Source organism: Malus sylvestris, chromosome 9 (assembly GCF_916048215.2).
Source record: "Malus sylvestris chromosome 9, drMalSylv7.2, whole genome shotgun sequence".
In the NCBI taxonomy this organism is placed as follows: Eukaryota; Viridiplantae; Streptophyta; class Magnoliopsida; order Rosales; family Rosaceae; genus Malus; species Malus sylvestris.
The window spans coordinates 7,781,995-7,797,197 of record NC_062268.1 but is presented as its reverse complement, the minus strand read 5'-3'; the positions used below and the strand labels follow the sequence as shown (position 1 = coordinate 7,797,197).

The 15,203-nt window shown below is 38.1% G+C and overlaps 3 protein-coding genes and 1 long non-coding RNA gene across 7 annotated transcripts in view; 3 read left to right on the top strand and 1 right to left on the bottom strand.

Moving 5' to 3' along the window:
* The window catches only part of LOC126583320 (glutamate receptor 3.4-like), a 148,697-nt gene that overhangs the window by 34,350 nt on the left and 99,144 nt on the right, over positions 1-15,203 (top strand). The window lies entirely within an intron of this gene.
* LOC126583332 (50S ribosomal protein L6, chloroplastic-like) overlaps positions 1-15,203 on the bottom strand; it is a 98,374-nt gene that overhangs the window by 40,977 nt on the left and 42,194 nt on the right. The gene's annotated exons all lie outside the window — the stretch shown is intronic.
* Positions 1-15,203, top strand: part of LOC126583324 (glutamate receptor 3.4-like) — a 105,571-nt gene that overhangs the window by 62,988 nt on the left and 27,380 nt on the right. The gene's annotated exons all lie outside the window — the stretch shown is intronic.
* Positions 3,627-4,914, top strand: LOC126583335 (uncharacterized). The gene is made up of 2 exons (XR_007609721.1): positions 3,627-4,004; positions 4,175-4,914. It is a non-coding gene; the product is annotated as an uncharacterized LOC126583335 (long non-coding RNA).

Below are 15,203 nucleotides of genomic sequence, written 5' to 3'. Positions count from 1 at the left end.
CAATGTTGGATTAAAAACAGCTAAGGACCTAAGGTTATGGTGTACGTGCGAGGCATGTGTGCGAGATGCATGTGTGCAGCCGAGTGGGCTGTTTTATGTTTGTATGCATATTTTCTCACGGCCCAATCCAGATCTTTCAAGGCTTCCGTTCTCTGTTGCCCCGGTCACCAGCCTATGATAATCGTGAGAATGCAAAAAGTGAAGACAAGTCTTTTGAAAAATGCTAAAAAGTCTCAATCATCATTTGTCAACCACGCACCTAGGCCTTATTCAACTCGCTACAGATGTGTTTGTGATTACATATTCAGCCTGTAATATTTATATGGTCGTTAAGATATTTGCAAGGCTTGCAAGCTAATATTTATTATCTAGGATAAATTTCTAAATTTCTATATTTTGAACCTCATAGGAACTCTATGTGGTACTAAGTCACTTATGTATCTTACCATGCAATGTATAAAGTGTAAAATATTGTACTAATTCATTATATATAAATGATTATGGTGTGTTTAAACTTCTTTCATTAATTACTACATATTTTCTACACTCACAATGTTTGCCAGCTCGCAATATAATCAACTTAAATCGGTTAAATCCATCATGCAATGCATTTCCTTCCAATTTTTTGTGATAAACTAATAGATAATTGATTAAATAAATATCCTGCAAAGTTTCAATAAAAATTTCCAAGTTTTTCTTATAATTTCCGTGGTGTTTATTCAATTTTTATCGATATCGATAATATCCAGATATTTCCATCGATATTTCCGTGTTTTTGGACTACCGATATTTCTGATATCATCGATATTTTATACCTTGGGTGAGACCATGGAATTAAATATCGATATTATCGGTGAAATATCGCCGATAATATCGTTATTTTCACATAGCGATATTTTCAACGTTTACAGTTAATTATCGTAATAATATCGCCAATATCGATAATATCACGATATTAGCGATATTAACCATAATATCGCCGAGGATCCTCCGTCGTCGTCGCAACGGCAGCTGAAAATGAGCAATCCACGCTCAGACCCTGAAAATGAGCAATCCCTTTCTCCAGATCCTAAAACCCGCTCGGATTTGATGGGGGGGAGAACCGGAGAAGGATCGAGAGACTGAGGGAGAAGAAGAAGGATGGAGAGGCTGAGGGAGAAGGATGGACGGAGAGACTGAGGGAGAAGGATCAAGATCGAGGCTGAGGGAGAAAGATGGACGGACGGAGAGACTGAGGGAGAGAAGGATCGAGATCGAGGCTGAGGGAGAAGGATGGACGGACGACGGAGAGACTGAGGGAGAGAAGGAGAGACTGCGTGTGTGGTGTGTGGTGAGTGCGTGTGTGGTGTGTGCGTGTGTTGCAGAGAAGAGATGGGGGGCAGAAGAAGAAACAAGGAGACTGGGAGAAGGATCGAGAGAGGAAATAGTGCTAAAGGAAGAAAAAACATGTATATATTATTGTCATGTGCTAAAGGAAATTGTGGTGTGTGCGTGTGTTGTCAGATCTCACATGACAATAATCTCTGCAGCACCGCTAGAAATGCCGTGTGAAAGTTTCCATATTGCACATGTATATATTATTGTCAGTTTTTCTCTTACTTTTCAAATTGTTTGTTCCACATTTGTTAATTTCATTATATATAAATGATTTTGGTGTGTTTAAATTTTTTTCATTAATTACTACATATTTTCTACATTCACAATGTTTGCCAGCTCGCTATATTATCAACTTAAATCAATTAAATTCATCATGCAATGCATTTCCTTCCAATTTTTTGTGATAAACTAATAGATAATTGACTAAATAAACATCCTGCAAAGTTTCAATAAAAATTTCCAAGTTTTTCTTACAATTTCCGTGGTTTCCATGTAATTTTTATCGATATCGATATTATCCCGATATTTCCATCGATATTTCCGTGTTTTCGGACTACCGATATTTCCGATATTACCGATATTTTCTTCCTTGGTGAGACAACATTCACTAAACGCAGTACAAACAAAACCTACACTAATTCCATTCTCTCTCCTTGCACTTCTAGAAAAGAAGAAAAATGTAAAAGAATAAAGGATGTGTGAAAGTCATAAAAAAACACTAAATGTTGATAAGAAACCTCCAATATAGGAATCCGGATCCTCGTCGGATTCTCTTGGTGAGGATTTCAGAGATCCGTAAATTATGTCCGTTCATTGTATATCGTGCGGTCAATAATCATTTTAAATATTTTTATTTAAAATTAAATACAAACAGTACTTGACAAAAACTGACAGTATGATGTATGATGAACGGACACGATGAACCGATTCCTAAGTTTCTCCGGATTTCACTGTCAACCATCCTATTTTCTTGCCAGGTGGGATCTTGCTATCCTTCACGTACTCCAGTAGGAGATGTGAGAGTCTCAGAATTCCATGGCCATAAAAGACCCAAAACCGAAGAAAAATAATGAGCTTTGAGAATATGACTTTGGAAGTGGACCTGGTGCTTCTTCCATCCAAGTGTGATTCTTTTTTTTCATGATGTCCAACCTCATGCTCACTTGCACTTCCAAATTCAATCATTCAACCACCACAAACTCCTTCCTTCAACTGTTCAACAGTTGGACTTATGAAATTTTCAGTTCTGTGAAGTTGAACTGAAAATTTCTCTGGAAATCAATAATTTGTAGGTGAAATTTACCAACTTTCTAGGGTTTTTCAGTTCACCAATGAGTGCTCTCAACTGGGTAGTTCACTGATCAAGCAGTAAAGCTTTCCTCCTCAATCTTTATCCAAAGTTTGCTGAATATCCTATGTGTTTTCATGCCATATTTACTGATTATATGAAGCTTTTGAAACATGGGTTTTAGAAAAGTTTGAGACTTTACTGTGAGGAATTGCTGCAGAGGGAAAAAAAATGAGGGGTGCTGTAGTTTTGCCACTGCAATTTCTGATATGGGTTTTCCTCACTAGCTGCTTTTACTGCCAGAAGCCTTCTGTGGTGAATATTGGAGCAATTTTTAGTTTTAACTCGGTTATTGGTAGAGTTGCAAAGACAGCCATGGAAGCTGCACTTTCTGATGTTAATGCAGATCCAAGAATACTCAGTGGGACGGAGCTGAGGTTGCTTAAGGAGAATACAAATTCTAGTGTGTTCTTGGGATCCGTTGAAGGTACTTAATTGATCGGTATTCTTGCTTCTGCGTATGAATATCATTACTTGTTCCAGTTTATAACTGTAGTGGTTGTTCTTTTCTAGGGTGAAATTTTGATTTTAGCAACTGTTATGGTGCATTCGGACGAGGGACATTCAAATTTGTTAGGAATGTAAAACAAAACAAAATTTGGATAGAGGGATTTGTAAATGACTTTATGCAATCCATTTGAGGGAACTTTCAAGTGATTCCTTGAAAGGTGTCATTGGAAAGTCATTTGTTTAGTGCTTCATAGTGTTTTAGTAGTAGTTTTGCAGTGATTGAGTAGTTCATCGCTAGTGTTCTTGTAGTACATCTTAATAAATTAGCCTGCACTGATCTTGTTCGACCATCCCCTTCAAATCACATTTTAGTAAAGACTGATCTTGTTCGACCATCCCCTTCAAATCACATTTTAGTAAAGTATTTACTTTCTTATCAATCACAGAAGAAGATACTATGAGCCCGCTCGGGCGAATGGTGATGGTGATCACATCAAGCTATACTGCAAGCTTGACTTCAATCCTTACAGTTCAGCAGCTTTCGATACCCATCATTGGAATTGATAGTTTGATTGCAAGCAATTGGCCTATAGGCTACTAAGTAGGGTCATTTGCTTATAGCTATCTGACTGATAGCCTCTACATTCATAGGTCGAGACTTGTTCCACTTGGCTCCCCGGAGGAGTATGAAACTGCACTGCGAAAAGGGCCGGATGATGGAGGGGTGGCAGCTATTATAGATGAGCTTACTTATGTTGAATTATTTCTTTCAAGTCAAACTGATTTCGGAATTATTGGTGACACATTTACAAGGAGCGAATGGGGATTCGTAAGTACCTTTGTCTTTCACATTAGATATTACGTTTCTGGTGTGGTTGCTCACTTAAACGAACATCTGAATTCTAAATTGATTATTGTTTATGATTATTCTCCATATGTTTTGTTTACTGAGTATTGTGTTATGGCCTTTTCTTATCTTTTATTCACTATATGAATTAGGCATTTCCAAAAGATTCTCCCATTGCTATTGACATTTCCTCTGCAATCTTGAAACTTTCGGAGAGTGGAACACTTCAGAAGATTCATGAGAAATGGTTCTGCAAGATGGGTTGTCGTAGTGACAAGAATCTGGACTCCGACGAGTCTAACCAACTCCACTTGATGAGCTTCTGGGTGTTGACGATATAGAACAAGTATACAGAAAGTTACAGTAGTAAGCTTAAAGAACAAGAAAGCTATGGAGGTAGAGAGAAAACAAAAGAAAAATGTAATCTTGTATTGTATGAATGAAATGCTTCGCACCAATTATTACAGAGAATAGCAGCTTATATAGCTGCTGTGTCTTTCCTTACAAGCTAAACTTTTATCTTAACCGCATAACCATATATCTCAACAGACTAAGCTGAGTTGGCATGCTGAGTTGGCATTTTGTCTTAGTCAGTGATAGTCAACACTGGGGTCTATATCTATTATGTGGCGCCTTCACTCTCGCTGCGCTTGTAATCTTTCCGCTAAGAGTGATACACCAATTTGTCCGCTACAAGAAGCAGCGCGCAAACAATCTCTCTTCTTCGTTGTCATCAACCTCGTGGAGTTCTCGATGGTCTCAGGTCATGGGCAGCTTTGTTGACTTCATCACCGAGAAGGAAGAATGTACGCTCAGGGTGACAGTACTCAAGGTCATGTTAGCTGATAAATACTTGGATCATAAAAGAACAAGCTTACTTATGTTAGTTCAATTTTAGAATTCTGATGATCATTTACTATACTACAAACAACTTAAAATAGCATGTATATTAATTACTTTTCCTCTAATCCATTGAGAAGTAGTTTTCTGAACATTTGAGTTAATTACAAAATGCACCCTGAGGCTTGGGGTTGTTTTAAAAAAGGAATACAACGCTTTTATTTTTTCACTTTACCGCACGTTAATAACTCAAGTCATTTTTGTTCACGACCACAAACTTTAGGGGCATATTTTGTAATTAGTTCTAAAATTTTCTTGGATTATGGAATTTTACTGGCAACTTTGAATTTTGCCAAATGGTTTTGTCATAAACATTGTTGAGAGAGATGGGTTTCCATTCTAACAAGATTCATTGTTCAAGAAGGAACAATGTACATGCATTATCCTGAATCCTGATATCTCCGTTGATGCTGGTGCTGTGGTGTTATGCCTTTGTTGCTGCTGTTATGGCCAGTCATTTCTGCATTGCACATGGTTAGATTTTCCCACCCAACAAAAAATAACAGTATAAAACTTTCCTTTCACGGGACTTGACTACCATACATTCATGGACTTTGTATGTTCACCAATAACGGCCATATATGTCGTAATGACATCTAACAGCAGAATATGTCCGTCAACGGGTGATTGTATTAAGTATTCACCACCATACTTGTAATAAGTGGCAATAGGTCTTGTTCAAATTTACTTATATATATATATGAGATAGGATCAAGGGACAAATATTTTTACAAATACTTTTACACTCTTTTAATGTCTTTTGATTACATGACATCCAATGGTTCTTATTTATTCATTAAATTACATGAATTTTTGCGTGGATTTTAACTAATATTAAAGATAGAATAAAACTAAAAAAAAAACATAAAATCTGAAAAATTAAAAATATAATTAAAAGGGAAGAAACTCTAGATTGATACGAAATTCCAATGGTTACTGATCAGAGGACGACATTGGCAAAAACAACGGTACAGGTGCAATTTAGACAATGGAGGATATATTTTATCTGCAACCATTTTTGTTGTAATGAGCTTGGGCACTCTAGGAAAATCGAAAGTAGCACTGTCATTCCCAAATTCCAATTGTTGATGGTGTGAATATAGCATATATGCGCTCTCATGACAACTCAGTTTACACATCTATATAACTCTGCTTTAGTTCTAGCATATATGCGCTCTCATGATAACTCAATTTAGCAAACAATGATGGAAAATTAGTTACACTCACGTCTGCAGATAATCCCTGGGCTTCGTATTTGTCGTCCCATAACATTGTTCCAATGCGATATATTTGAGGGATGTTGTCAATCTAGGGTTTCTTCCCCTTTTAATTATATTTTTAATTTTCCAGATTTTATGTTTTTTTTTTCTGTTTTTTTTTTTAAATTTTTTATATTAGTTAAAATTCACATAAACATCTATGTCATTTAATGAATAAATAAGAACCATTAGATGTAATATAATTAAAATGCTTTAAAAGAGTGTAAAAATATTTGTAAAAATATTTGTCCCTTGATCCTATCCCTACACACATACACTCATACACACACACACACACACTAGACGATTGATCTGTTGACTAGATGATGAATTAGATAAGATTGACTAGAATAAATTGATAAGATGAATGTATAGAAATCTAGCTTAGCTTCTATTTTATGAATAAGATAATAAGTGAATACTTCAATTCTGGAATGATTTAGATTGCTAAGTAAAACAAGATCATATATTATAATGAAAATAATGAATTCAAATTAATGATGCAATATATATAATTGTTGAAGATAGAATTTATTATTGACTTTTGAATACTTACAATTGACTGATAAATTTAATGGAAGTTGTGGAGGATGGTGCTCGTAGGCATCCTTGACAATTGAAAATTCAAAATTAACGTGTTTACAATTTTTCTTTGGTTGCAATGTGAACTCAAATAAATTTTTGAATTGAATGGAAAGATTGTCTCTTTCTTCAAAGTCTGCCTCTTATAGACTTGGAAAGAAGACTTAGATGATTGATTTCTTTACTGTTGCAGCACGGGATGACTTGCTCTTACTGTTGATGAATAGTGATATTGTTGGAATAATTGCTATTTTTACTATGGAATAGGCTGTACTTTTCTGATGACTGAATTATTCCTTTTTTTTTTTCGGAATAATTGATGCGAATATTTCTTGAATACTTCCCATGGTTACTTGGAATGATGATTGAATTTTCACATGGCAACTGATAAGGTGTTCACATGATGACTGAATTTTCACATGGTGAATAACTTGGTTTTTAATGCAAATGGGTCTTGAGAATCTTGGTAGTCGGCCCACCTAGGCTATTTGGGTCGGCTAGTTGTTGTGAGGATGCATCTAAAGACACTGAATCTGAAATTTCTTCATCTTCAGTATGGATCATCGCTACTTCTGCAAGTAATTGCTGAGCTAGGTCTTGGAGCTGGGCGGCTTTGTCCTTGCTCTTTGTGCTTGTTGACTTGGATGTATTAACTGTTCATTTAAGGGATGAGGATAGACTGATGTCTGTTAACGATTATGCTGGAATGACTGGCACCGAAGTAACTGGCGGCAATGGCTGGGTTGGAATGACTAGATGTAGAGTAGTTGGAAATTCAAAGAGGTCCTTATTAATGACCCTCTATTGATTGAATTTATCCCACCACTTGACTAATCTTACTCTGTAAACTTCACTGGTAACAACTTTATAATTCCACATCAAGATCCATGGGACTTTGTACTTGGCCATGAATATTGGGAGAAGTTTAATTCTGTAGTTGATTTTGCTTCTGTTGAATTTTGACTGGAAATTGGCAAAGACTTTTTGCATTAGTTCTTCTGGTAAGAGATTAGCTGTTGGGTCATAGACTAACCACCAATTTAGGAACCATGCAGGGAATTTTAACTTGAAATTATTGTCAAAATTAATGAATCATGAATAACTAAAATCTTTAGTGTGGTGAAGAAAGATATTAGTCCAAGCATAAATATAATCAAAATAATTGTAATGAATGTTGGGTAACTGGATGTATTGGGTGTGAAGTGATTTACTTTTATGAAGAGGTATTCCCTAATCTGAATCAGTTAAAAATCTATCAATGTAAAGGGAACGGTAAATGATTTTGTTTTCATAGGTTTTACTGTAAAGTAGTTTGATGGAAATTGACTCAGTTTCACTGAGAATGGCTTGGAAGAATTTTAATGTTTTGTAGGACTCTGTGGGACGATAATGGAAGTTGGGTTTTACTAAAAAGGTATTCATTGGATTTTTCTTGACATATGAAGATGTTTTGGTATAATTGACTGGATGAGATGAAGATGATGATGAGTTTGTTGGAATTGAATATGGGTCATATTGACTTACTAGGGCTGACTAATAATTTGGACGTGTTGATTGGTAATTTGGCCTAAGGTTTCCTACTGTGGAACCTAAGGGAGTTAAACGATTAGTCATGGCTAGGGCTGATGAAGAATCTGGGTTTGATTCTTGTTTTACTGGTGGTGGTTGTGGTAGAGAGGCTGAAAGCCTTCGTTGGTCAGTTTTTTGCCTTGTCATTCTTTCCCTGCAAAAATTCTCTGGTTAGGAAATTAGGAATGTAATTTTGATTACCTTTGATTTACTCAATTTCAAAATAAAAAAATACTTAATATAGTTTGCCATTGTGAAAAATCTGTTTTGATGCAATGTTTTAAACATGTTGCAAATCTGCAAAGCATGTTTTACAAAAGGATGTTCAAAACATTACATCAAAACAGATTTTTGCACGATGGCAAGCTATATTAAGTATTTTTTATTTTGAAATTGAGTACATCAAAGGTAGTCAAAATTGCATTCTTAATTTCCTAACCAGAAAATTTCTGCAAGGAAAGAATGACAGGCCAAAAAACTGACCAAAGAAGGCTTCCAGCTTCTCTACCATCACCACCACTAGTAAAACAAGAATCAAACCCAGATTCTTCATGAGCCTTAGCCATGACCAACCGTTTCACTCCCTTAGGTTCCAGAGTAAAAAACCTCAGACCAAATTACCAATCACCACGTCCAAATTATCAGTCAACCCCTAGTAAGTCAATATGACCCATATTCAATTCCAACAAACCCATCATCATCTTCATCCTAACTAGTCAGTTATACCAAAACATCTCCATATGTCAAGAAAAATCCAATTGAATACCTTTTCAGTATCCCTTTTGATTTCAATAATGAACAACCACAAAAAAAATTAGTCAAAAATGTCTTTCCACCCAACTCCTATTATCGTCCCACATAGTCATACAAAACATTAAAATTCTACCAATTCATTCTCAGTGAAACCGAGTCAATTTCTATCAACCCACTTTACAGTAAAACCCATGAAAGCAAAATCCTCTACCATTCCCTTTACATTGGTAGAATTTTAACTAATCAGATTGGGGAATACCTCTTTACAAAAGTAAATCCCTTCACACCCAATACATCCAGTTACCTAACATTCATTACAATTATTTTGAGTACATTGATGCTTGGACTAATATCTTTCTTCACCAGACTGAAGATTTTAGTCATTCATGGTTCATTAATTTTGACAAGAATTTCAAATTAAAACTCCCTACATGGTTCCTAAATTGGTGGTCAGTCCATGGCCCAACAATCGGTCTCTTACCAGAAGAACTAATGCAGAAAGTCTCCGCCAATTTCCAGTCAAAATTCGACAAAAGTAAAATCACTTGGTGGCCAGACCTTAAAGCTCGTTCACTATTTTTCATGGCCCTGTTGGAAGATTTAGATATGGGTGTGCCACCACTTATGGAATATATCATATTCACCTGGCGTTGTTACGGTTACTTCTTGGAGGGTGAAGATGGAATTGATCAATTTTTCCTTCACGTGTCAAAGCTTCAATATAATCACGAAGGGTCAATTCTCGCCGTCATGGCCATTATGCTTGTGGTAGCAGTAAAATGTGCCTATGTTCTTTGTGGGCTTGTAATCCGAGTGCCTCGGCTTTAGCTTCAGTATCAGGTATGTTATGCTAGGGTAAATGGCCACGCATGTGGCGTTCAAAGGTGTGTATGCCTCATACCTCAGGGTAGGGCCTATCCTAACACATGCTTGACCCACTGTGTTGACTGCCTGGGGTCTGGGATTATCGTGGCGATACCCTTGGTTATCGTGGTAGTGTCCCTTACTTCTTTTACTAAAATGAGTGGTGAGGATGGAAATTTTTCCTTTTGCCTTGAGATTGATATGTCTATTGACTTGGCAAAGTATTAAGTAAGGCAGTGGGAGGCTCGCTGCTGTTTGGAAGGTTGAGGTCTTCTCATTTTGGTGGGTCTGGCTTTCACTCCCTACTTGCTGATAGGGGATAGTTGTTGGGGGTTTCTCTTGGTATGTCCTTGCCTCGACAGAGGCATGGTTATAAGCCTGCGCCATCACCTAAGAGTAAGCCTTACAAGTGTTGGCATTGATCATGTACTTAAAGAAACAGTCACGTAGGCCTGCCGTGAAGGCTTTGAAGGCAGTCTCGTTGTCTGCCTCAGCACAACGAGAATACTTATAGCTGAAACGGCCAGCATACATACGTAATGACTCATTTGGCTTCTGGCGAATAGTGTACATAATGTACAAGTCATCTGCAGAGTACAAGCAATCGGTCTGGAAAATGTGTTGAGAAACAAACAGTTTCCTTAATTCCTCAAATGAGTCTACCGTCTCAGATGAAAGACAGCAATACCAGTTTAAAGCTCCGCCAAAGAGGGTGGAGGGGAAGAGAAGATATCGCTCTTTGTCGATGTGCATCCGGTATGCCATGGTGGACTCAAAGAGGTTAAGGTGTTCGATCGGGTCCTCCTTTCTAGTATAGAGTTACAAACCAAGCTTCTACTTTATCTTTTCTTGGAGGGGGTGTCAAGGATCCTCCTTGTAAGAGGGCTAGGCCTAGGTTGGTTCCAATCAGGTATCTTAGTTTGTCGTTCGGCCTTCAACTTGTTTACTTCTTTAAGGAGTTGTAGGACAAGAGGGTCCTGAGTGGAGTCATGTACCGCTGGAGCTTTCTTTCATAAATCTCTATCTCTTCTTAGAAGTAGGAAAGTTTGATCAAGAGCATGTGATTTTTCCCTGGACTCGCCTTACTGACTTTCAAGGAATGTCTGTCGGAACATCTCTGAGTCCCCTATACCTTCGTGTTTCTCTAGGACTTGCTGCCTCTTCCCCAAATTGGTAGCCGGTATGGGACATGAGAGGGGACCGAGTCTTTCTGAGACCCTTGAGTCATTGATCTTCGAGCTTACATGGATGAGATTGTCTCAACGTTGCTTTAGGAAGTCTCGACAATCGCGAAAGACAGCTTTCGATCCTTCTACTCCTTCTGTAAGGAGGTGCATTCCTCCACTTTTCCTGCTTCGGGTTGAGAGAAGTTTCATGTTGGTCGCCATTTCGATGAATAGCTTGCTCCTCAACAAGAATACCTATGTCGATGGCAAATAACCCTCCGTGTTGGGGGGCACCCAGTTGATGGTTGATTACCACAGGGGTGATGAGCTCGTATGTTTTAGTATATCTAGCCTTGTGGAGCATCTTAAAGACCTTTTTATACTACTTTTGGAGGATCTCATTCTTCATCGCTATCTTGTTGTTCTGAGCCTCTAGCTCATCGACTCTAGCCTGAAGAGCAAACTTTTTTTGTACCTTCTTTCATTGCTTCGCACCAGGTGTGATTGGGGTATTGTTCTGTGTGCTGTGGCTTCCTTCGCTCCCCATGTTGGAGAATGATGCTTGGTCAAAAGAGAGTGTACGAATGGTGAAAACCAGCTTGACGAAGCTGAAGAGAGTAGGAAGAGCATGGAAGTTTACGTTGATGATATACTAGTTAAGAGCAAACATACTGATCAACACATCACCAACCTATCTGAAACTTTCACCTTTCTGAAGAGGTATTAAATGAGGTTAAACCCCAACCAATGTGCCTTCAGCGTAGGTTCTGGCAAATTCTTAGGCTTCATGATAAGCCAACGAGGCATTTAGGCTAATCCCGAGAAGATCAAAGCAATCCTCGACATGAAGGAACCGGTAACTTCAAAAGACATCCAGAGCCTTACTGGTAAGGTGGCAACCTTAACTAGGTTCATCTCTAAGGCTACAGACAGATGTGCTCCTTTCTTCAAAGCACTTAAGGGAAGTAAGAAGTACATTACATGGACTCATAAATGTGTCGAGGCATTCAAGAACCTCAAAGACTACATGAGTAAAACCTCTCTGCTCTCCAAACCTGAGGTTGGTGACACTTTCATTATCTATCTGTCGGTATCAGCTTCAGCAGTAAGTTCCGTTCTCATTCGAAATGATGGTAATGTCGAACGGCCTGTCTACTACGGTAGCAAGGCCTTACAAGATGCAGAGACACAATACTCCAACATTGAGAAATTAGCTCTAGCATTGGTCATGTCTGCTCGAAAACTTCGCCCTTATTTCTAAGCATACTCCATCATCATGCTTACCAATCATCCTCTTCGACAGATACTCCAAAGTCCTGACATTTCGGGGCGAATGATCAAATGGGCGATAGCATTGGGTGAGTTTGACATCTCTTACCAACCAAAGCCAACTGAGAAGGACCAAGTAGTGGTAGACTTTATCGCCGACTTCATATATCCTATTGACATTGTTTCTACACCTAAAGAAGTGGTTTCATTACCCTCGGAAGCTCAGAAAATAGAACCAACAACCCTAACATGGAGTCTATATGTTGATGGCTCGTCTAACCAACAAGGTTGCGGAGCAGGACTAGTCCTTACGACCTCTGACAAAGTAGCGATGGAGTATGCTCTTCGTTTCAAATTCAAGGCGTCGAACAATAAGGCCGAATATGAAACCCTCCTAGCAGGCTTACGTTTGGCCAAACACCTTGGGGTTAAACAAATTGATATCTTCAGTGACTCCCAATTGGTGGTTAACCAGGTCACCAACAACTTTGACGCTAAGGATAGCTCTATGGCAGCATATCTGGCACAAACACAATTGTTGCTCAAGCACTTCCACTACCAGATCACCCAAATTCCTTGAGCGGCAAACAGTCATGCAGATGCTTTGGCTCGCCTCGCCTCAGAGGTGGAAGACAAGATTAAGAGAAAAATTCAGATCGAATTTTTGGCAGCACCAAACACCATGGCTGCGGAAGTGTGCAACTTACAACAGGGGGATAGTTGGATTACCCCGATTTATAGATTCCTTGCTCATGACACTCATCCAAATAACAAAGTCCAAGCTAAACAGATTCGATACAAGGCTACCCATTACTTGATCATTAATGACCAACTCTACAAGCGGGGTTTTAACCTACCACACCTAAGATGCCTTATGCCCGCAGAGGCGGAAACTATCATTCGGGAAATACATGAAGGAGTCTGCAGAGATCATGCTGGATCTCGATTCCTAGCACACAAGGCTTTTCGCCAAGGATATTACTGGCCAACACTCCACCAAGATGCCATCAGAATATCCCGCTTATGTGATAAGTGTCAACGCTACGTAACTATTTCTCACTCCCCTCTTGAGCCGCTCACTCCTATGATCAGCCATTGGCCCTTCGCCCAATAAGGACTTGATTTGATTGGCCCAATGCCTGCAGGGAAGGGCAAGGCTGTGATCGGATCATATTTATATATATTTTTACTTCGAATTCACTCGTCTTTTCTTAGTTAGTTCCTTATATTTTTGAGCTATTTACGTTATTTTTGTGTTTATAGGATTTGTTATGCAAAGAAAATAAAATTAGCACAAATGGGTTTAAATAATAAACAGGAAAGTGGAACACGGGTGGACCATTAGAAAAATAATGGAGCAAATAAAAGAATTAAAGATGGAGCAAGTGGATCGTTAATTGTGAATTGAAATGGCTGCCTTTTTAAGAAGTGGGAGAGCACGGACGAAAAATATAATTGAAAGGAAGGAAGTGGAGTGCAAAGAATAAAAGAATAAGAAGGAGATGGAAGGCAGGTCAGAGGGGGATATAATATAGGAGAGCAGCAAAGCTGCCAGAAAAAGAAAATAATAAAAAAAAGGGAAAAGGAGTGAGACGGGGGAAATAAGAAGGCAGCTTTAAGGAGAAAAGGAACGGACCGAGGCGCGGGAGAAAGAAAAGCTGCCTTTGCAGCTGGCGAGTCAGAGGAAGCTGCCTTAGGCAGCGTGAGAAACAGAAGGCAGGGCAGAGAGAAAGAAGGCAGAAAATAAAGAGAGCAGCGCCAAAGGGAGAAGAGAGCAGTGAGGGCAGAGAGCAGGGAGAAGAAGCTTCACTCCATTTTTCTTGGTTTTATCTTCTCAAACTCATGTTTAACTTTTGGTTTAATTTAAGAATTATATGTAACTAATTTTATTTTGGCTAGAGGTTAATTCAAAACCATGAATATATTTGTAATATGAATTGATTACCTTCAGTTGTGATTTCTGAGTTGTGATTTAATTTGCTTAACTGCTTGATTGATAGCTTATTTTTGTATGTCGATTAAGAATGCATACTTAATTTACATGCATGAATTTGACGCTAGAATATAAGGGAGTTTCACCTAATCGTTATGAACTTATATTCACAAGTAGTGAAGGTTGCTAGTCACAATCACGTTAAGTAAATTCTTGGCAAAAGTTTCATGCAAATCATAGTAACGAGTGCCTCGTCAATGCTTATGTTTTTCATATAACTTAATGATTCTTGCTTGTATCTCTATTATGCAATTCATGTAGGGAACTTGTAGGGAATGTTTTGGGTTGTCGTATGCAATCATCCAACCCAATAACTTGTGGAAAAACTGAGGGTTAATTAGTGCTATTCACGGTTAATTTGGGGCGTTGAGATTTACAATTTATTGAAAGAACAACTGAAAATCAATTTAGGTTGCATATGTGTCATGTGTGGAGAAGAACCCTCTAGCTAGTCCGTCACCTATCCTTTCACCTTAATTTCATGCTTTTGTCAATTCTGTAATTTATTTAAGTTTAATTTACTTCTCGTCAAAACCAACCCCCCCCCCCCATTATTAAATCATAATATTTAGTTAGTGTTCATTGTTGTTAGTCTTTTAATTCAATTTCCGTCCATTTCAGTTCCTAGTGTCTAAATTGATTGTTTCCATTATTTTGAGTCATTCTAAGTGTGTTTCGAGTTATTAGATTTTTTAGCCTAGTTTTGTGTCCTTGAGTCTTATTTAATATTTTTAATAGATTAGCAATCCCTCCTAATCCCCGGCCTAGAACGATACCCGATACCCTACTTACATCTATACTACAATTGTCAAAAAGAGGGTTTAAT